The 22862-nt window shown below is 44.0% G+C and overlaps 1 long non-coding RNA gene and 1 pseudogene across 2 annotated transcripts in view; one reads left to right on the forward strand and one right to left on the reverse strand.

Moving 5' to 3' along the window:
• The first annotated feature begins 3244 nt into the window (after positions 1-3244).
• LOC132416074 (nitric oxide synthase-interacting protein pseudogene) lies at positions 3245-4262 on the forward strand (annotated as a pseudogene).
• A 4955-nt stretch (positions 4263-9217) lies between these two features.
• The window catches only part of LOC132416804 (uncharacterized), a 69712-nt gene continuing 56067 nt past the window's right edge, over positions 9218-22862 (reverse strand). For both annotated transcript variants that reach the window (XR_009517729.1, XR_009517728.1), the window contains 2 exons: positions 9984-10157; positions 9218-9324 (listed from right to left, as the gene is read on the reverse strand). This is a non-coding gene — a long non-coding RNA (uncharacterized lncRNA). The remainder of the gene's footprint in view (positions 9325-9983; positions 10158-22862) is intronic.

A 22862-nucleotide genomic window follows, 5' to 3' on the forward strand; every position in this document is an offset into this window, starting at 1 on the left:
ATGTGAAGTTAGAATCCTTGTGCATTGCTGGGAATGCAAATGGGGTAGCCATTATGGAAAACAATGGCGTTCCATATGGAGGAAATACGGAGCTTCCTCAGAAAATTAAAAAATAGGATTACCATATGATCCAGCAATCTCACTTCTGGGTATATATACAGTGAACTCAGAGCAGGATCCTGAAGAGACATTTGCACATCCATGTGCATTGCAGCATAATTAACAATAGCCAGGAGGTGAAAGCAACCCAAATTCCCACAACAGATTAATGGATAAAAACATGTGGTACATACATAAGATTGAATTTTACGCAGCCTTAAAAAGGAAGGAAATCCTATCAGGCTACAACATGGATGAACCCCGAGGACATTTATGCTAAATGAAATAAGTCAGGTGCAAAAAGACAAATAAATATATAAGTCCACTCATATGAAATATCTAAAAGAGTCAAAATTATAGAAACAGAAAACAGAAAGGTAGTTCCCAAGGGCTGAGGGGAGGGAAGGAGGGAAGTAGTGTTTAACAGATGTAGAGTTTCAGTGTTGCAAAATGATAAAGTTCTAGAGATCTGAATTTAGACAATAATGTAAATATACTTTACACAATAATGTGAATATACGTTAAACTACTGAACTGTACACTTCAAAATGGCCAAGATGGCAAATTTAATGTTATGTGTTTTTACAATAATAAAAAACAAAAAAGTTAGCTTGGTCACATTTTCATTTGAACTGGTTTGTTAGGTTGTTTTCCCTTGAGTAATAGCTTTTGGGGAAAATTTTTTTGGTTCAATAAAAAAATACGTATTTAGATTCACTTTGCAGTTCAGCAAAATAGGCCATTTCAATTCAGACTCTATTCCTAACTAGGGCCAATCTGCCTTGGATGGAAGATACCTGGTCCAACTTAAACCAGCCTGTGGCTATTCTGTGGGTTTATTCTGCACTTCAAGCACAACGGGGCTAAAAACACTATTGATCACACCCCTGATTTCCTAAAGATGTCAGGGACACTTTTCCTCTGAGGTATTAAATATCAGGCCTGCCATTAACCAGATTTTGATAACAGACACAATAAAGCCAACTGCAAAGTTAACATTAAAGAATATTTCTCCAAAGGTCATGATGCGGCCGTAGAGTATCATAATGACCCTCTTCTTTGAGGGCTACTGGTTTCTCACAAAAGATGTCCCTAGCCCAGCTTTGCAACTTCCACCTCTCCATGATAGCAAGTAACTCAGAGATGATTCCTGCTGCCTCTAACCCTTCCTAAGAATCATTTAACTCAAGCACAAGCCTCAGTTTAAAAACACCCTCCCGGCTCCTTCTTATCAAGAGACACTTCACAGTTCACTAGCATACCCCCCCCAGTCCCCGCCCCGTTGCAGTAAGTCAGTAAATCTTCTTTGTTGGACAAAGAGTTTGCCTTGGTCGTCTTTGGCTGTTGGAATTTTTCCTCTCCCTTGCAGGAAAAGAATGTTTCCAACATGTCCAAAACCAGCAGGCTTAGGTAGAAGGGTTTGTTCTTCCCCCAAAATGAGGATAAATCTGAGATCTGTAAAGAGCCATTCCCAGCTCCTGGCCTGGCTCACCATCGGCCAGCCCATCAGGAACAGCAGAATGGCTGGAAGCTGGGCAAGACGCTCTCTGCCTACGACCATGCAGAGTAAGCTCCTTTCGCGGACTCCTGCCAGTATCTTCCAACGTTCCCCTGGAAAAAGTTGTGTCCTTCGGGTCCTTTAAATCTATCACCACCTCCTTCCCTGAAACCATGCGTCGCCGACTGGGGGTACCTCAAGGTGTAACATTTGACACTCATCCTGCATCTCAGGTCAACACAAGTCTAATCATTCAAGGTCTTGCTAAAATGTCACCTCTTCAGAGACACCTTCTTCGATCCCTCTCAGCTAGCCTCTTCACAATCTCTTACACAACATCTTACTCTTTTTTTCTTCTTAGCACTTATCATAGAAAGCACCCTCAGCACTCGGCACTTCATGATTTCCTTCACTACGTTATCAAATTCTTTTCTTAATTCTCATATTTTATAGAACTTTATGGGCTTTTTAACTTTACAATCACGTCACCAACATGTCTCTTTTCCCCAATATTTATTGTAAATATTTCTTGTTCACATTGCATTAGCTGCTGCTCCAAAAAAAAAAAAAAAAGAAGATTGAAATCGAGTAATGATACATTCTGATTCCAGGTGGGATTCCGGGGGGGGGGGCAGGTTCAAATACCGTTATAAAACCAAAGCATTTTATTTATCTGTAAGGAACTTTAGTGGTCATAAAACGTTTCTCCCTGTCTTGCAGATAAAACTGAGGGCTGGACTGTGGAGGCAACCTGAAAAGACCTCGGTTTACTGGTGACTGCGTGCCTGATGATATTTGATGAAACAAGAAGAGGAGGACTGCATGTTTTCAGTACCACGAAAGCTTAGTATTTCGCATTCTTAAAATGAATATTTCTAAAAATAAAAAAATATATAATGTATACAGAGTTTGCACGTGTATAAGTTAAAGAACCATGAATAGTCCATTTACCTTAACAAATGGACAGAACTACTTGAAACTCTCACTGGGACACTCCCTGATCACTGCCTTCTCTTATTTTATCTTGTGGGAAAAGGGGCAAGGAACTCTTCTGAATTTTGTTTTCATCGTTCCTGTTTTATTTGATTTGTAGTTTAACTACTTATCTGTTCTTAAACTGACATGAATGATTTCATACTGTATGTAATCATTAACAACTTGCTTTCTTTTCACTGTTTTTGAGATTCAGCATTTTCATGCTAATTCCTTTGGCTACATTAATTTTCACTGCTGTAAAATATTCAGGAGTGTAATAATGCCATGCTTCATCCATTCTCTTACTCTGTGGATAAATTAAACTTAAATATTTGTTCTGAGAGCTGAGATGACCTGTGTCAAACACAGCATTAACTATTTGCTCCAGCAGAGCCTAGTGCAGAAAGATAAGACAGCAACCTAAGAAATAACTTCACTATTACCTTCAGAAAATTCTTGCAATTCACTTTATCCAGGCAGATAGTCTGCACTATTGGAGAAACAACTCTTTTATAAGGAAGGACAAGAGTTTATTCATCTGGATACACAGTGAGCTTATCAAAACGACAGCACTTAAAAAAATACTCTATTAACCCCAAAGAAGGCAGGAAAGAGGGGGAAAGGATCCAAAAACAGGTGGGACAAATAGAAAACAAAAGGCAAGATGGCAGATTTAAATCCCACCATGTCAATAATAACATTAAATATAAATTGTGTAAACACTACAAGTAAGAGAGGCTGTCAAACCGAATTTTAAAATAAATAACTATCTGTCACCCACAAAATACCAACTTTCAACAGAAGGAACAGATAAACAGGAAAGGGCTGGAAAAAGACACGGCCTGAAAACACCAATCCAAAGAGAGCTGGCTGAATTAATAGGAGACCTAATTCTCTGGTTCCTTTCCGGCGGGAGGGGCGATGTTGGAAAAGCCAGGCAGGAAAGAAGAGGCGACTGTGAGGGTCAATAGACACAGGAAGAACTGCACGGCGGGGGCCGTCTACACTCACCGTGAGAACGAGGACACGGCGGCCTCAGGCTATGGAGCCCGGAGCATTCCTCGGGCGGGATGCTGTCAAGGACCCGATGCTGCTGCCCGTCTCCGCAGCCCTGCCAGGACCCCTTCATCCCCACAGATGGCTTCCTGTATGAGCGTGAGCCAATGCGAGGTACATCTGCACCGGAAGGAGGAGATCGCCTGGCGGACACAGGCCTGCGAGAGGCTGCGGGGCGCGCGGTGCGAGCAGCATTAAGCGCCGCAGTGGCCGAAGCAGCGGACTGGGCGTGCGGCTCTCTGGAGAAGGAGGCGGTCACCGTGAGAGGCTCCTCAACCCCCGCACGCCCAGGGCCGCCTCGGGGAGCCTCCCGGGTGACGCCCCACCAGGCCTAGGGCAGCCCGCAGGCAAGGACAAGGTGCTGCCAGCTTCCGGCTCCGTCTGGCCCCCGAGGCCAAGGTTTTATGAGCCTGTACACAACCGAGCTAGAGCAGCTGTCGCGCATCGTGAGGTCCCACGCGGGGGGAGAAAAGGCTCACGTCTGGCCTACGACTCGCTTCCCGCCGCATTTGGCGACCCGTGGACCGTGTCGGCCGGCGCATGCGCGGTGAGTGACGTGTGCGCCGTGACCCGCGCCGGCCCGGACGACGCCGTGCCGGGCGCCGTGGCCACCCTTGCTTGTATGACAGGCTGATTCGGAAGGAAGTGGTGGACCCCCTGACCGTGACACCCCCGTGGACCTCAATGTCGTGGCTCTGCAGTGGGCGGCCGGGCCTCCTGGGTTCCAGAAGCTGCGGGCGAAGCTGCTGGCAGAGGTCAGGGGAAACTAAATAAACAGGCTTAGATGCAGGAGAAAGAAAAAATGCCCTGCACCAGATTGCCTGAGTGCAAAACCTGACTCCCTGCTAACTAGCTAGAGTAAATTACCCTAGCCGCTTTCAGCCTCACTTTCTCCACCTTGAAAACGAGGATATTAAGTCTCCTTCTCAAAGGGCTAAAGTGAAAATTAAGGAATATGCGAAGTGAGCAGTGCTGATTCCAGTTTTTAATGGTAAATGACACTAATATTTTACCCTTTAGAATATCATTGGTTGGGGCTTCCCTGGTAGCGCAGTGGTTAAGAATACACCTGCCAATGCAGGGGACACGGGTTCGAGCCCCGGTCCAGGAAGATCCCACATGCCGCAGAGCAGCTAAGCCCATGCGCCACAAGTACTGAGCCTGCGCTCTAGAGCCCAGGAGCCACAACTACTGAGCCCACCGCACGCCCAGAGCCCATGCTCGGCAACAAGAGAAGGCACCACAACGAGAAGCCCTTGCACCGCAATGAAGAGTGGCCCCCGCTCACCACAACTAGAGAAAGCCCACGCACGGGCAACGAAGACCCAACGTAGCCAAAAATAAATAAATAAAATAAACAAATTTAAAAAAATATATCACTGGTTATTTTAGTAAATAGCATTTGTTTAAATAGCTTTCTTCTAATCCAACTCTTTGCAGTTATTCACAGTAGCTCTGTATTTAACTGAATAACTTTTCAACATCTATTGATGTCCTTTAGTTTGTTGGTAGAATGAAATATGTTGATAAAGTTCTTGTTTCTGAAGTCCTTGCATTACTGAAATTAATCCCATTTGTTTATATCATAATTTTATAAATGGATAGCTGGATTCAGACTTCCAATAGTTTATTTGAAATATTTGTTTCTATACTTGTAATCAAAATTCATCTTATTTTCTCTGGTGTGCTATCTTTATGATACTTTATACAATGAATTAGGGGTCTTTCATCTCTTTCTGTGGACTGCAATTATTTAAATAGCATAGGAATTACATGATCTATGAACTGAGATTAAACTCAGCAGTAAAACCATCTGAGCCTGCCACTGAATTCAGCTGTGGTTATTGGTCTGTTCAAATTTTCTGTATCATTTTTGGGTCAAATGGGATATTTTATGTTTTGATAGTAAGTTGTCCATTTCTCTCAGTTTCCAAATTTATTATCATGAGTTTGTACAAGCTGCTTTAATATAAATCTTTAAGCTTTAATGTATCTCATTATTAACATTGTACATTTATTTTCTCTTTCTCTCGCTCCCTCTTAATTACGTTTGCCAGGAATTTCCTTTTTTATTCTATTATTCTTTTTAAACAAAAATGTGTATTCTGTATCACGTAACACAGAACATGTTATATATCACACGAAAAATTAAGGAACAGTGTCTTAAACAAGAAAAAGTTCATTTCTCTCTCATGTAAAAGAGGTCCAGAGGTGTGCAGCCTGGGACTGTTGTGTTAGCACTCTGGCATCATCAGGGACCCAGACACAGTCTTCAAGCTGTGATTCCCCAGCCTAGCTTCCATCCTTGTGATCTTATCATTCACAACGACTGTGGTGCTCTAATGATCAGATTCGTCTTTCTGGCCAGTAGCAGGCAGAAGAAGGGAAAGATAAAAGAATCACTTCACCAGTAATTCAGCCCCCTTATTAGCCTTCCCAGAAGTTCCTGACCATACTTTTGTTAATGTATCATCTGCCTGAATTAATCATAGAGCCACAGTATGAGGCAAGGGAGTGCTAGGAATGCAGCCTGAGTAGATTTCCAGCCCCAAAAAAAAAAAAAAAAAAAATCAAACTTCTATTCCTGGATAAAACGACAGGTATGGATACTGGGGCGGGGGGCGGGGGCTGGAGGTTATCTGCACAATTTCATGTATCCTGTCAAACATTTCTGCTTGCACTTCTGCTTTAAATTTTCATAGCTTTCATGTCAATTAACTTTTCTTCCTAATTTCTGTTGGTTTATTTTGATACTCATTTTTTAAAGCCTGAGGTCAGTTTATTTATTTTTTGTCTTTTAAATAAATTACAATAAAACACTTGAGAATATAAATTTGAAGTCCTCTATTTTGTTGCCTCATTTGCTAGATCTCAACCTTTTACCAGTGGGGTAAATGTTTATGGAGCTGTCCCAAGACAGCTGGAACTAAACCATTAGATTTTCAGGTTGTGATCTTTGAACATATATTCCCTGAGCTGGGTGGTTATTTGACATATTAAATGTCTCTTCTCAAGCACACAGTCTCTTGTATCAAAATTCATTGAACGACTTGCCTTTTGCCAGACACTGAGTTGTCCCTAATTCTTCAAGATTAGGAGTACTGCTGTATCTGCCATTCTTTTATCTTTATCTACCTGTGTAATATATCTGTAGGATTAATTTCTAGAAGTGGAATGGCTGTGTCAAAGAGTGTAAAAAGGTAAAATCTGATACCTATCACAAAACAGCTTATTAGTCTGATCGTCTTTTGCCCTCCAAAAAGTTTTCCAGGAAATATAGAATGCTTTTTCCCATACACTTTTGGTGAGAGCATACCTTGCTAAAGCTGATTCAGATAGCAATCTGGTCACATCAGCCAAAAGTGAAACAGGCACAGCCTCTGACACAGCAAGCCCTCTTCTAGGAGTCTGTCTTACTAAATTGCTTTTATATGTACACAGATATACACTGTACGTGATGACTAGGAAATATAACCTAAAGACGTTAAAATTAAGTGAAAAAAAATCCCATTGAAGACACGTGCTATGATTCCATTTTGTAAAATAAAACTATATGGGCAAATGTAAGCATACATTAGTACTTAAGTACAAAGTAAAAGAGTAAAAAGAATACATACCCAACAGCGGTCATTGGTTACCTCTCAGGAAGTAAGATCAGGCCCAGGAAAGGAAGATTGTGGTAAAGAGAAAGGTCCACATTTAAGTCCATATACTTTTATATTATATATATCTTTCACACTAGGGATATATCTTCCTTTGACTATTACAGGAAATAAGATACTTTTTAATTAAATTAGAATGTTGGTTCGTATTTTAAAGTTACCTATACTATCATTTCATTAGTTATTTATAGGGTGGCTTTATTTTTATTTTAGTGTCTCAATGACATTATCAAGGAGCTACATTCTTCCTGCTCTTCTACAACATAGATTGCTGCCACCACCCCAGGTGTCAGCCAACAAAATCCAGTTAAAGAAGGGCTTTTGTCACAATGTCCCCTCCAAAAAATAAATCTTAGCAACCCACCCAGCAGTCCTTTGCCTCATACACACACACACACACACACCCCTCACCTCCTGGGTCATAATTTTTCCTAAGTCTGTTCCTAAACCCATTCCTAGCAAGGGAAATTAATGTGATTAAACTTCACCATAACAAAGAAGGTGGGTACCTGAGAAAAACCTGGGATATTTAAAAAGCAAAATGGGGGTAACGGCTATTATATAAGCAGCCAACAAGTCCTGGTAATGTACTGAAAGGGCTCCCTCTTCTCCCAGGATAAGTACTTTCCCCTTATTCTAAAAGTTTGGACCTCAGAGTAAATCTTACAAATACATTTCCCCCAGAAAGATCTGTTGCGGTGCTCTAGCCTGTGTGAGTTGCAATTTGGGGTAACTTATTGAATGCACACGTGCCTAATTAGGGGCTGAGGAGATTCCTTCTGCTCTGCATGTATCCACAGGTTATGACGTTTCATAGGGAATTTAATGGATTACCACATTTAATCTTAAAGAGTACATAATTTGCTAGATCATAACATAAATATACAGTTTTAGGAATTTATCTGCAGCTTGGGCCACAGCCCTCTGCTCCCGGAAAAGGAACTATCTAAAAGCAGTAGTTGCCTAGCATTGGTGCTAGGTGCAGAGAGTGAGTTTAGACCAAGAGAACTAACCCCATGGCCAAGGTTGGCTAAGAATTCCTTCCCCCAGCATGGGCTGCACTCCCCGGAATCAGAGAAAGGCTTGATACGGAAAGCACTTTGCCTTGAGTACGAGTATTCTACTTCACCAAGTCAAGCCACATATGCCACACAAGTGGGCAAGATTTCAGCTAAAAATTCTAACAACTTGCTGAAGACCAGTTTAGGCAAGTGTGAGAGCATAGAACCCCTGGGAGATTCAGATATAAAGGGAGTTTGTACCAACTCACAGGTTATTCTTTATGGACATCAGAAGCAAGATGAAGAACAGGGTGGTTCAGAAGGCCTAAATCCCCACCCAGATCTTCCTCCTCCATGGAACAAAAGCATTAAGCTGTTGAGGAAAGGGTGGCAAGAACTGCCAAACTTAGAACACAGGCAAAGACCCACTGCAGCAAAGAAAGGAGGGCACAACTCACACTACTGTTCGGAGAGTCTCAGGAAACCATGTGGGCTCAGATCATTAGAAATTCTCTATTTTTGCAGGAGTGGCAGAATCACTGAGTAACCTCCACCAATGAGCCCCAGGAATACAACAGAAGCCTAAGATTGAGGCTTAAGAGGGAAAACCAGAGAATACCCTTTCGCACCTCAATGGGGCCAGTGAGGATCAATTACAAAGATCAACTGTCCATCACACAGAATGGGGCAAGACCATGCAGAACAATGATCTCTGAGGTTCTGGCTCAGAGGGAAAGCCTAAAGCTGAGGGGGTGGCGGGGGGCATAAGAACATGGAGAAAACCTCTGATAACCTGTCCCCATCTCAAGCACAAGGCAAAGCTGGAAGAATTCAAAGCTGGGGGTCCACTGAGGGTAACCAGAGCAACAACAAAACGCACAGCTAGCTCAACCACTGTTAAGATTTTCTCTTTATCTTTGGTGTTCAGCAGTTTGAATATAATGTACTTGGGTGTGGTGTTCTCTGTAGTTGTTTGGCTTGGTATTAATTGAGGTTCTTCAAATATGTATTTGGTCTTCAGCCTTGGAATTTCCTGTGATAAGAGGGATAAAGGTGTCTTTTACTATGTCAGTGAGGTGACTTTTGTAAAGCCCTTAGGTAACTTAGGGATGAGGGCTAGTTGCCAGGGGAACCAATCACATGATTAGAGGGTTAGAATTTTCAGTATCCCCCCACCACCAACAACCTCCGGGAAGGGAACAATGGGCTGGAAGTTGAACCAATTACCAATGGCCAATGATTTAATTATTCATGCCTATGTGCTTCTGCCTATGTAATGAAGCCTCCGTAAACCCCCAAAAGGACAGGGTTTGGAGAGCTTCCGGGTTGGTGAACAGGTGGAGATTCTGGGAGAATGGCAGGCCTGGAGAGGTCCTGGGAGCTCCACACCCTTTCCACACGCCTTGCCCTGTGCATCTCTTCCATCTGCCTATTCCTCAGTTACACCCTTTCATAATAAACTGCTCATCTAGTAAGTAAAATGTTTCTCTTAAAATCAATGAGCCACTCTAGCAAATTAATTGAACCCAAGGAGGGGCTCTTGGGAACCCCTGATTTCTAGCCAGTAGGTCAGAAGCACAGATAACCAACTGGCCTTGCAACTTGCATCTGAAGTGGGCGGGAAGGAGGAAGAGGGAGGGAGAGGAGTGTTTGCTGGGCTGCACCCCGCAGGCCTGCAAGGTCGGTACTTACCCAGCTCTAAGACGAAAGAAAGAGCCTGGAGTCAGAGACAGAGACGTCAGTGGTTTAATGGTTAGAGGGACTTTACATATCTGCAGCAAGGTCCTGGAACAACATCGCACCGTGTGCTTCCGGCGGCATGCAGGATGTGGCAGAAGTCTTCGCTCCCAGGGGAGAGGGAGGTTCCTAGTTATAGGGAGAATTGACATCGGATGGGCTCATCGGTTACCAGGGAAACTAGCAAAGGGGCACGAGGCCCCTCCTGGCCCCTTTGATAAGCTAACAGGTGAAGATGTTCTGACCTAAGCATTAGAACAGGGCTTCCCTGGTGGCGCAGTGGTTGAGAGTCCACCTGCCGATGCAGGGGACACGGGTTCGTGCCCCGGTCCGAGAAGATCCCACATGCCGCGGAGCGGCTGGGCCCGTGAGCCATGGCCGCTGAGCCTGCGAGTCCGGAGCCTGTGCTCCACAATGGGAGAGGCCACAGCAGTGAGAGGCCCGCGTACCGCAAAAAAAAAAAAAAAAAAAAAAAGATTAGAACAATCACTAGCGGGGGCAGGGGTAAGTACGTAGGAAGGTCGGTCACGTGAGTAGAGTATAGGTGAAGCAGGGGAGGTACAGAGAGCAAGACAGCAGCCACCTTGGGAGGCCTGATCAGACAGTCTTGTAGGACTGAACACTTAACTCGTGGAATATGATGTAGTCTCCAAGCAGCTGAATTGAGTTGAATTGTAAGACACGCAGCTGGTGTCCCAAGATTCGCTGGCTGGTGTGGGGAACATCCCCCCACACACATGGAAGTGGTACCAGATCCTGTTTTGAGAGGAAGGGAAATCATCCAAGGCGTCTGCACGAAGGACCTCCTCGACGCAGAAAGAGGGCACCTTGAGAACTTCCCTGAGGCTGTGTGAAAGAATATTATCCAGCCTCAGTGGTGAGTGAAAATGCAGCTCTTTAAGAGAGATGTGTGGTTATTGAAATGTCCTGGCTGCGCACTGGTGAGCCAAACCCCACATCTGGCCCCAGCCATCCTTCCTCTGCCTTAAAAATAATGAAGTGTGGTGCCTTGAGTTAGGGTCGGTATCCCTCAGGGTGCCCATTATTCTCTACTCACCCCCTGTATTGCCTGTCTAGCCTCTTAACCACCCACAGACTCACAGTAATACACACACGCCGGCTCCACCGATACGGAGGCCCCAACCCTCAGTTTCAAAAGGAACAAAAATTAGACCAGCATGGAATAATTTTTTATTGGCTTGTTGGTGGATTTCTTTGGGCTCATCCTTGCTTTTCAGCAACTTCTTTCAACCTGGCTTATAATTATGCAACTACAGTACCTGCTAGAATCACTCAGCCTTCCCAACCCAAACACATTCACCCTCATCCACATGTAATTTATCTGAAACGCCATGTTGGTGTGAGCATTATGCATTACTGCCTAGGCTTCTATTTCTTTCTTAAATAATGAAACACCCTAATGGAAAATATTCCCTCTAAATAAATTTTAATGAGCACTTATTTGCCCAAACTGTCCTTTCTCTGAATGGCAGAAATTTAATATGAACCTGAATTATCAGGGGCATTTTGTGATAATGGGCTTTGGGAATAAATCATGCAAAGATGACTTATTTTCCTGTATCTTCTAAACTGCAAGTGCTGCAGTAACAACTTCCTCTCAAATGCAAAGTCAGTACCAACGTCTTAACTCGCATCTCTACAGGGAAATGTCACATCAGAAATCATGTCAAGGTGTAAGATATTACTGAAGATCGAAGGCAACAAAAAGCCTAATTGTTATAGAGGGCATATATCCCAGACTTTGCCACTACAAATGAAAATGCTTGTGTCTGCTATGTTTTTGTTGTTGTTGTTCCATGCACTGAATTGTTTTTCTGAGGAAAGAAAGCAAATAGGAAATACCACCCTGTATCCCGGGCAGGCTGGGAACTTGGGCCTCATTGTGCTAAGCAGGGATGAGAGCAGGGTCAGACGCAGAATTTGGAGAGGTGCCTTCCAGAGAAGAGCTCCAGCGTCAGTAAGGATTATGAGTCTACGAAGTAGGGAGCCTGATTGGAGGATGACCCCTTAGATTACAGAATGCACACCGTCAATTACTCTTCCAGGCTTTCTCTCCATCTGAAATACTGCCAAAGGGAGCCATTGCCATTTCTGAATCGTTTTTATAATAGAAATGACACTGAGAGGACTCATTTATTCAGTTACAAAAAAATTGTATTGCACACCTACTAGAAGCTTCAGAATATTAAAGAACAACAATAAAAGAGAGAGCTTCCATTTTCTTTTTTCTTATTGAAGTCTAATTGCCATATAACACTGTATCAGTTTCAGATGTACAACATAATGATTCAACATTTGTATACATGGCAAAATGATCACCTCCATAAATATGGCTAACACGGAGAGTTTCTATTTTCAGAGAGCTCTGTTCTGGGCTGAGGAGCTCACAGGGAAGTCAAAAACACCTCAGTGAGTATCAGTCAGATTCTTCTTTTTCAACCGGAAAAGTGTCAGCTCAATGAGCACCTCCAGGGGACAACGGGGCACAAAAGTCCCACTCTTCCTGTTCCCCGGAGGCTTTGGGCATGGAGGGAAGCATGGACTCCAGATGCTGAGGGCTGCATCACCCACCAGCCTCCATCCACAAGGTCAATGAACGCCCCGAACACTCTGCATCCTTATCAGTAAAATGGGAAAAGAACGCCCATGTCGTAAAGCAGTTGCGAGGTGCTGGCAGACAGTAAACATTTCAGGAACGTTCTCCTAACCTCCTCTCCAATGAGCACTCTCCTGTCACCTCTCCCGCCACCGCATCATAGGACTCCGCCTCCCCCCCCACTCTCCTGGCAGTTTTGTCCAGGGCCAGCTCTGTCCACAGAGATGATCAAATGATTAGAACATGGAATCTCAAAGACGATATGGGAAGTGGAATTATTTAGTCCACGGAGAGAGAAGGTGGACAAAATACTATACAATGTGATTAAGATGATTTTGTAATCAATAACGGTAATATGCCCCCTCCTACTTTACGTACCTGAATCATTAATCCTACTAAAAAAAACATTAAAATAACATTTATAAAACATTTAAAAGTTACGAAGCACTTTCATATTTACTTTATCATTTGATCTTCAGAACAATCTGGTATTATCAGCAGGACAGAAATTTTACTAATGATTTTTAAAATGAGGAAACTGGGGCTCTGAGGATCTATATGGCTTGACCCAGTCATACAGAACATTGATGGAAAAAGAGGACTCACGTAAACCTTTGCTTCCAAATCCTATCTCCTTGTAGCCTGTCATACTGCTTGAATAAATATCTCTGAAAGAGGACCGGCCTTGACTTATGACATACCAGTAGGCCTACTCAACAGCTCAATTTAAATGTCATATTGGTAACTCAAGCTAGGTCCAAAACGTTATTCTTGAACTCACCACACACCTTCACTCCTTCAAAGCTTCCTGTCTTCATGCAGGTGCCGCCAGTCACACTAGTGTTCATGCCGGAAGCCTTGACGTTACCCCTGACACCTCACCTTCATCCACCTCTTGAATATCTCCTGAATCTGACCCCACCATCCTAGACAAGCCACAATGATCTCTTCCTTCTCACTGCCATGCCCCCTGGAATTCATTCTTGCCCCCCTCTAATGTGATCCCCCAGACACCATCGAAGTCATCTTTTAAAGCCTGGATGTGAAGCCACCCCTTCCCTGCTGAAGTCCTCCGTCTTAGTCCTCTCAGAGCAGAGCCAAGTCCTTCATGAGTGGACCACTGCCAGCTGCTTTGACCTCATGTGCTCTCATTCTCTCTACAACACCAACCCAGGACTCTTTCGGGTCCAGGCAGCACATCTCTGCCCACCTCTGGACCTTTCCACAGGGCACTCTCTCTGGGTGGTGGGTCCTTGCTGCCCACAACACCTGCTTCCCTCCTACTATCCCGTGTGTATTCTTCTAAATGCTTTTGCTCTTCCTGGTTTTTTTCCTCAACTCCTCTTTTACTCCAGGTGGTAGGCAGAACAATGGCCTCTCCACTGATCTACATCCTAATTCCTGAAAGCTGTGAGTATGTTACAGGGCAGAAGAGATCTTGAGATGCAATTAAGTTACGAATCTTGATATGGGAAGATTATCCTGGCTTATCTCACTGGTCCCAAAGAAATCACAAGGGTCGTGATCCAGGAAAAGTAGAAGGCAGGGGAGTCAGAGAAGATATGACTGCAAAAGTGGTGGTTGGAGTGATGTAATTACTGGCTGGGAGTCACAAACCAAGGAATGTGGGCAACCTCTAGAAGATGGAAAAGGTAAGGAAATAGATTCTCCACTCCTGCCTCCAGGAGAAACACAGCCCTTCCAACACCTTGATTTTAGCCCTGTAAGACCCAGTTCAGACTTCTGACCTTCAGAACCTTAAGATTTTTTTTAAGCTTCCACGCATATTTTGTTACAGCAGCAACGAGAAACTAATACCCCTCTACTCCTACATCCCAGGTCCTCTTAGGCCCCCTCGTCTTGTGTTTGCATAGCATTCTATACTTCTCTTAACTGCAGGTAGTTCTCTTGCAAACAATTTATATGGAATATTTTGTTTACTGTCTGTTCTCCTGGCCAGAGAGTGTGGCATTCCTCACATAACCTGATTTGGCCTCCACTGATTCCCCAGCATCCAGCCCAGGACCTGGCCTAAGAAGTAATTCACGGATTCAAAGAGCAGGAGTCCGAGAGCATTGCTGTGGCAGGGGAAGCAGGATGCATCAATATAATGATGAAAATAAATTGGTTATTTTCAAAGAAAGCGGCAACTGACAGGCAGCGTGTGTTGATAAGGAGGAGAAGGACTGTCTCCCAGGGCTGGCTCACTACCTTTCTAAGTTGACACAGGAGTAGATGCTGCTTGCAGGGTGGTACAACCTCTCCAGTGAGCTTCTGAGTTTGCATCACAAGGGACTGAGTGGTCAGGTGCCTCTGAGGGACAGAGGACATGGCATTCTAGGTCCCTCTACTCTGAAAGGGAGTCCTCCACCAGGAAGGAGGGAACCTGGGGCAGGGCTTGGTTTCCACGTGCTCTGGAGTGCAGAGTTATGGGAAACCAGCAGCGTCACCGGGTAGGAAAAGAGGAGTCATTTTTTAAATTTATTTATTTATTTATTTTTGACTGTGTTGGGTCTTCGTTTCTGTGCGAGGGCTTTCTCTAGTTGCGGTGAGTGGGGACCACTCTTCATCGCGGTGCGCGGACCTCTCACTATCGCGGCCTCTCCCGTTGCGGAGCACAGGCTCCAGACGCGCAGGCTCAGTAGCTGTGGCTCACGGGCCTAGTTGCTCCGCGGCATGTGGGATCTTCCCGGACCGGGGCGCGAACCCGTGTTCCCTGCATTGGCAGGCAGATTCTCAACCACTGCGCCACCAGGGAAGCCCAAAGAGGAGTAATTTTAAGTGCCTAACATGTACTCACATTTTATTCCCAAGTGGTAAAACATACACACACACACACACACACACACACGCGCACACACCTCCCACGAGCAAGCTTATTTAGGATGTTTTAGACAATAAGATTTCCCTGTGAGGAAGAACTCCAGTGCAGCGCTTGAGATGATCCCTTCTGAAGTTACACGCATCAAATTCTGGCTCCCTCATTTATAGTGAATGGACCAGAGTTGAATCCCTAAATCTCTCATTTTCCTCATCTGCAAAAGGACTTGTAATGCTCACCTCGTCAGACTGTTCCCACATCCTGAGGATTAAACAAGAACATGCCAGTGAGATGCCTGGCGCACACCACGTGCTCAATAATGGTAGGAATTGTTATCATTATTCCGTGGGGCAGGAGAGATGGACGATGACATTGATTGGTGCTTTTTATAAGCCGTGCACTGTCTCTGGAGCCTTCACAATCACCATCTCGTTGTATCCACACCACACCCGTGTGGTCGAGAGAATCATCCCCACCTTGCAGGTGAGGAATCTGGCTCACAGAGGTGGTGTGATTTGCCCAGAGCCAGACAGAGTGTAAATGGCAGAATGTTTGATCTGGTTCTAGAACCAGACTGGCCTGGCTGGAGGAAAAGAACAGTCAAGAGCTCTGTAGGAACACTGCTGGAGAGAATCCTGATGTGAGCGTAACATTTCTGGGAAAAGGAAACTGGCAAACCTTACTGTCAACCATCAGAAGGGGATCAACAGGAGGAAAGTAACTCCGGGAAAGCATTTAAAAAAAAATCTTCTTTGAAACAGAGCTGATTTCACTAGACAAACAGAGAGGCAAATTCATGCAATTATCTCTGCATACACGCCTGTCATCTTCTCTCTTGGTAGACAGTATACTTTATTTCTTAAGTAAAGGGGGAGAAAAAGAGGTGTTGTTATTCATACATTAGCAGGCTGAAAAATCTCTCTCCCCCTGCTTCTCTGTTGTAGTCATCGGCACGTGTTAGGATGAATTTTGGGAGTAGGTCAATTAAGACATCTGTAAAAAGCTAGTAAAAGAAAAATTTCTCGGTGTTTGCTAGTGGGAAGAATACCATCAATTGCTCCCCGATTTGGGGGAGAAGGAAACTAAGGGTCTCTCCCTCAGTGGAAGTGAACTCTTTGCTCCAACCACATGTGCCTGGAAAGTAGGAGCATTAACTCATGGGGGCAGACATGCATCAACATGACTTCCCACTGCCCGCACACCTACCACCTGGACAACCGGCTCCTCTTCCCAAGGCCCATCTGGGTTCCGTATCCCCAAGGAGGTGAAGGCTAGCCCTCGCTGTCTGCTTGCTAAGCCTCTCTGGGGACTGATGGGGCGAGTGTGTGTTGTGGGGCTAGAAGGGTCCAGGCATCTGCTGGCCAGATGGCATGGTCCTAGCTTTCACGTGACTGTGTCTGCCCACCGCAAACTGGGGTAAGAACACATATTCGTTCACAGTCCTGAACTCTGTTTCCTTCCAGTCCCCCCTCTGGTGGAGCCCCAGAGTAGTGAACACCCTTCTTCCAAATTCACAGAAGCCCTTAGACGTACTTCTTGCTATATTTGCAACTGTACGAAAACAGGCTTTTGTACATTCAGAAATATTAACCTACTGGGATACTCAGTCCTGGGGCTCCTCAGGGAACCCAATGGGAGTCAGAGTGGCTGGTCGATTCTGTGGTCCCCCAATTTCCTCCTTTGCCAGGCCTGTCCCACAGGTGTGCTGAGCCCAGAAGACATGGTGAGCACTGGTCTATGCCCTCCCTCCATGGAGACCCAGGGCACAGCTGGATCATGAGGCCAGAGAGAAAGGACTTATGTGAAGCCATCCTGGTGACCCAGGGGAAGGATCAGAAATCAAAATCTACCATGGGAAGCAGTGAAGCAAAGGGTAAAAAGAAGTAAGTGATAAACCAATTGTACAGTAGACTCTCATTGTTATTGAAACAATAAACTGTATAAATGTTATATTCATATATCTTGAAAAAACACCATAAAGAAATATAGCAAAATACAAAATTTTGAGCTTCTTCCCCTGCCCCAACCGCTAGGAAAACAGGTGACATTTATTGATTGATTTACATACGTATGTATTGTATGTATGTATTTATTTCTGTGTGTGACACAGACCTATTTTTTCCCCAAATTTTCCACATGAAGCATGTACTTTTGTCATAAAGACAAGAAAGCTACTGTTTAAAAAAATTACAAATGCTCCACACCGGCCTATGAGCTTGAAGGGAAACCATTGATGGAGACAAACAGAGTCATTCTCCAAGCTTCCCTGTAACCAGGACACTGAAGGTTTAAAATGCTCACATCAGCAAACATGTAGTCATTAGGCTATAAATTTTTTAAAGACGTGGATGTAAGTGACCACCTTTGTACAGAGCAGACTAAACAGAGGCAGCTTCCTCTTACCCCTGATCTAGTTCCTCACCCTCACGGGGCAGGGCGGCTCTCCTTTGACCATCTCCATCCTCTCCTGGAGGTTCAGGGTCCAGGAAGCTACACACCAAGGTCAACAGCAAAGAAATGAGATGGGTCTGATGCAAGACAAAGCTCAGGGCTACAGTGCGGAGAAAGCAAACGAGACTGCAATCCCAGCTCAGCAACCACCGAGCTGGCAAATCTTTGGACAAGTTATTGATTGTCTCCTGGACTCATGTTCCTCATAGGTACCAGGGTCCTCTCTTTTGTCTCCAAGGAACTTCTGCGGAAGTTTCACAGAACACTGATTACTCCTCAGAAGAGGAACTGGGAAAAACGACAAACGTGAATCAGAAAAACAAACCAACCACCTTAGCTCAGTAAACATGGAATGGAAGTAAAGTGTGTTTACCTTTACTTTTGCTTAAAATGAAAGAAAACCAGGACACCTGGCCCTCACGCACGCCTCAGATACTATGGTACAACTGTACAATAATTATACAAGTGATCTGATGTTTCAAAGTAATGCCGGAATGCCAGAATCGTCTAAGCCTCTATTGTCCAATATGGTAGCCACTAACCACTTGTGGCTATTAAAATGGGGCTAGTCCAAACTGAGGGGTGCGGTAAGCATAAAAAACACCCTAGATTTCAAAACTTTAGCATGAAGAAATGGTAACGTATCTCACTCACATTTTGCATTAATTATACATTGACCTCAAAATATTTTGAGAGAAGAAATCAAATTATTAAAAATAATTTCACCTGTTACTTTTTACTTTTCTTTTAGTGTATCTTATAAGATAATTTAAAATTACTTACATGGCCGGCACTATATTTCTACCAGACAGTGCTGATCTAGATGAAAGGTTTTCTTTCTGGGGATAGGTCCTACCTGCATGCCCTTCCAGCCACCACGTGGCATGATGAGAGAGCTATGTGAAGGGCACTGTACTGGTTATGGCGGCTGTGATGTGAGCCACTGTTTCTTCTTCCCTCCTTCTTCCTCTTCTTCCTTGCTCTCTCCTCTTTTTCCCTTTTTTGTAACGTCACCTATGCCATTGGCCTGCCATTGCTAAGCTCTAATAGGAGTGAGGTGTCAGTCAGATAATTAGCTGCCATTACACTTCACTCATCATTAGCAACTGATTTACTGGGAAAGCTCCACTCTAGGTAAAATCATTACCTGCCAGCGAGATGTCACTTGTAGGGACAGGTCTTGCCTGCCCAGAATACTTCCAATGTTCTTTAAGTAACAGCGCTCTGATTTTTCCTTGCAAAACTGATCAATGCCTTTCGTTGTGTCAATCATAGTGCCCTACACTCTTCCCCTCCTCACTGGACATTCAGGACAATTTGACTCCACTTCCCAGAACTTGAGTCTCAAGAGAAATGACGCACCATGGGAATGAAGGTGGATCTAAGCCATTGCTATATATTCTCATTTGTCTCCAAAGAAGAATGACCAATCGCACCTGCTACTGGACTCTTAGAGCTGCCTTGACACTGTGCCTGACTGATTTTCAATTCTCCCTTCAATCTGTTGAGCTAACCAGTCATCTTCCTGGTTATAACTGGTTTTAACCTGGTTATAACGAAATAACTTTCTTTTGCATGTAAGCTACGGGGAGTCATTTTCCATTCGTTGGGGCCACAGCCCTCTATGTCACTATTCTGATTCAGCAACTGTAAAACGTATGTAGGGATCTGGCTGTAAATATTAGTATCAACAGTAGAAGCACAGAATAAAGAGATAAAATGGTTGAAATTCAGCCATCAGCTTTGTCTTTGTAAGAAACTACAATTGGGGACAACTGAGGGGAACCTACTGCAGAGCACAGGGAACTCTACTTAATGCACTGTGGTGTCCTAAACGGGAGGGAATTCCAAAAGGGAGGGGATATATGTATAAGTATGGCTGATTCATTTTGCTGTGCAGTAGAAGCTTACACAACATTGTAAAGCAACTATACTCCAATCAAAATTAATTAAAAAAAAAAAAAAAGAAACTACAATTGGGGAATTCCCTGGCAGTACAGTGGTCAGGACTCTGCGCTTTCACTGCCGAGGGCCGGCCTGGGTTTGATCCCTGGTCAGGGAATTAAGGTCCTGCAAGCTTCGTGGTGTGGCAAAAAAAAAGAAAATGAAAAAAGAAAAAAAAGAAAAAGGAACAACTACAATTGACCTGGTTCCCAGCTAGCTCAGTTAAACACAGAGCTGAAATTTACCACTACCTTGAAGATCTTACCTCCATGCCAGAGGGCTGAGCTCTGGGAAAAAGGAGTTAAGGGGAAGCAGATGGCCTGGATTTCTCTAAGCTTTCACTTTTTAAACACTACTACAGTGAGTTCTCACTCAAGCTGTCCCATAGGAAATCAAGTTTTGATGTTGTGTCTAATATCTCTGAGTTATCTTCAAAGTACACCTTAAATTTTGTCCTCAAAGATGCATCTATTCTCAGCGACATATAAAAGAATGAAATTAGAACACTCCCTAACACTATACACAAAAATAAACTCCAAATGGATTAAAGACCTAAATGTAAGGCCAGATGCTATAAAACTGTTAGAGGAAAATATAGGAAGAACACTGTATGACATAAATCACAGCAAGATCCTTTTGACCCACCTCCTAGAGAAATGGAAATAAAAACAAAATAAACAAATGGGACCTAATGGAACTTAAAAGCTTTTGCACAGCAAAGGAAACCACAAACAAGACTAAAAGCCAACCCTCAGAATGGGAGAAAATATTTGCAAACGAAGCAACGGACAAAGGATTAATCTCCAAAATATACAAGCAGCTCATGCAGCTCAATATCAAAAAAAAACAAACAACCCAATCCAAAAATGGGCAGAAGACCTAAACAGACATTTCTCAAAAGAAGATATACAGATGGCCAACAAACACATGAAAGTATGCTCAACATCATTAATCATTAGAGAAATGCAAATCAAAACTACAGTGAGGGGCTTCCCTGGTGGCACAGTGGTTGAGAGTCCGCCTGCCGATGCAGGGGACATGGGTTCGTGCCCCAGCCCGGGAAGATCCCACATGCCGTGGAGCGGCTGGGCCTGTGAGCCATGGCCGCTGAGCCTGCGCATCCGGAGCCTGTGCTCCGCAACGGGAGAGGCCACAACAGTGAGAGGCCCGCACACCGCAAAAAAACAAAACAAAACAAAACAAAACAAAACTACAGTGAGGTATCACCTCACACCAGTCAGAATGGTCATCACTGAAAAACTCTACCAACAATAAATGCTGGAGGGGGTGTGGAGAAGAGGGAACCCTCTTGCACTGCTGGTGGGAATGTAAATTGATACAGCCGCTATGGAGAACAGTATGGAGGTTCCTCAAAAAACTAAAAATAGAACTACCATACAGCCTAGCAATCCCAGTACTGGCCATATTCCCTGAGAAAACCATAATTCAAAGTCATGTACCACAATGTTCATTGCAACTGTATTTACTATAGCCAGGACATGGAAGCAACCTAAATGTCCATCGACAGATGAACGGATAAAGAAGATGTGGCACATATATACAATGGAATATTACTGAGCCATAAAAAGAAATGAAATTGAGTTATTTGTAGTGAGGTGGATGGACCTAGAGTCTGTCATACAGAGTGAAGTAAGTCAGAAAGAGAAAAACAAATACCGTATGCTAACACATATATATGGAATCTAAAAAAAAAATAGTTTCTGAAGAACCTAGGGGCAGGACAGGAATAAAGACGCAGACGTAAAGAATGGACTTGAGGACACGGGGAGGGGGAAGGGTAAGCTGGGATGAAGTAAGAGAGTGGCATGGACATATTTACACTACCAAATATAAAATAGATAGCTAGTGGGAAGCAGCCACATAGCACAGGGAGATCAGCTAGGTGCTTTGTTTCCACCTAGAGGGGTGGGATAGGGAGGGTGGGAGGGAGGCACAAGAGGGAGGGGATATGGGGATATATGTATACATATAGCTGAATCACTTTGTTATACAGCAGAGACTAACACACCATTGTAAAGCAATTATACGCCAATAAAGATGTTTAAAAAAAAAAGATTCTCTTGTGACATATAAATGCAACTTCAATTACTTTTGTTATTTAGGCAGAATCCTGGTGGTTTCACCTGTTAATTGAGGTAAAGGAGGGCTTTCTTTCCTCCCAAAGGATGGCCAACTTTCCTCTTATTTGAGAGTTTTAAAGACTTGGTCAGGGCTTCCCTGGTGGCGCAGTGATTGAGAGTCCGCCTGCCGATGCAGGGGACGCGGGTTCGTGCCCCGGTCCGGGAGGATCCTGCATGCCGCGGAGCGGCTGGGCCCGTGAGCCATGGCCGCTGAGCCTGCGCGTCTGGAGCCCGTGCTCCACAATGGGAGAGGCCACAACAGTGAGGGGCCCACGTACCGCCAAAAAAAAAAAAAAAAGACTTGGTCATTGTCTCTCACTAATTCTAATTGTTACTCAATATACGTATCTCTAGCATTTTATTTCATCAAGGGAAGAGAAGAGGACGATACATAAAACTTAATGGAAGTTTTGCAGCTGCAAGCACTGAATCTACTATTCCTAAAATGCTTTGCATCTGCAAAGTAAGTTAACAAAAAATTGGTTGTTTCTTCATGAACTCTATACCTGTAAGTTCTGTATTTATTAGAAAGGTTAGTGCCAGCCAGGGACAAAGGAGTAGGGGTAAATATAAATCCCTTGATGTGTGTAACCAAGAGACTGAAGTAATATTCACTTACACACAATTGTTTATTGACTGCACACAAACTTTCAGGCACTGAAGTAGGGATTTCACTTGTTTTTCACAACAACCCTGAAGGTTACATATCAATTACCCAATTTTAGAACTGAGAAGGCTGAAAACCAAAATAATTAAGTCATCTGACTAAGGTCACTCAGCTAAGAAATGGCAAAGCAAGGTGTCAAACCCCAGGAGGGGCAGCCAAGATGGTGGAGTAGGAAGACACTGAGCTCACCCCC

This window comes from Delphinus delphis, chromosome 20, assembly GCF_949987515.2.
Source record: "Delphinus delphis chromosome 20, mDelDel1.2, whole genome shotgun sequence".
Lineage (NCBI taxonomy): Eukaryota > Metazoa > Chordata > Mammalia > Artiodactyla > Delphinidae > Delphinus > Delphinus delphis.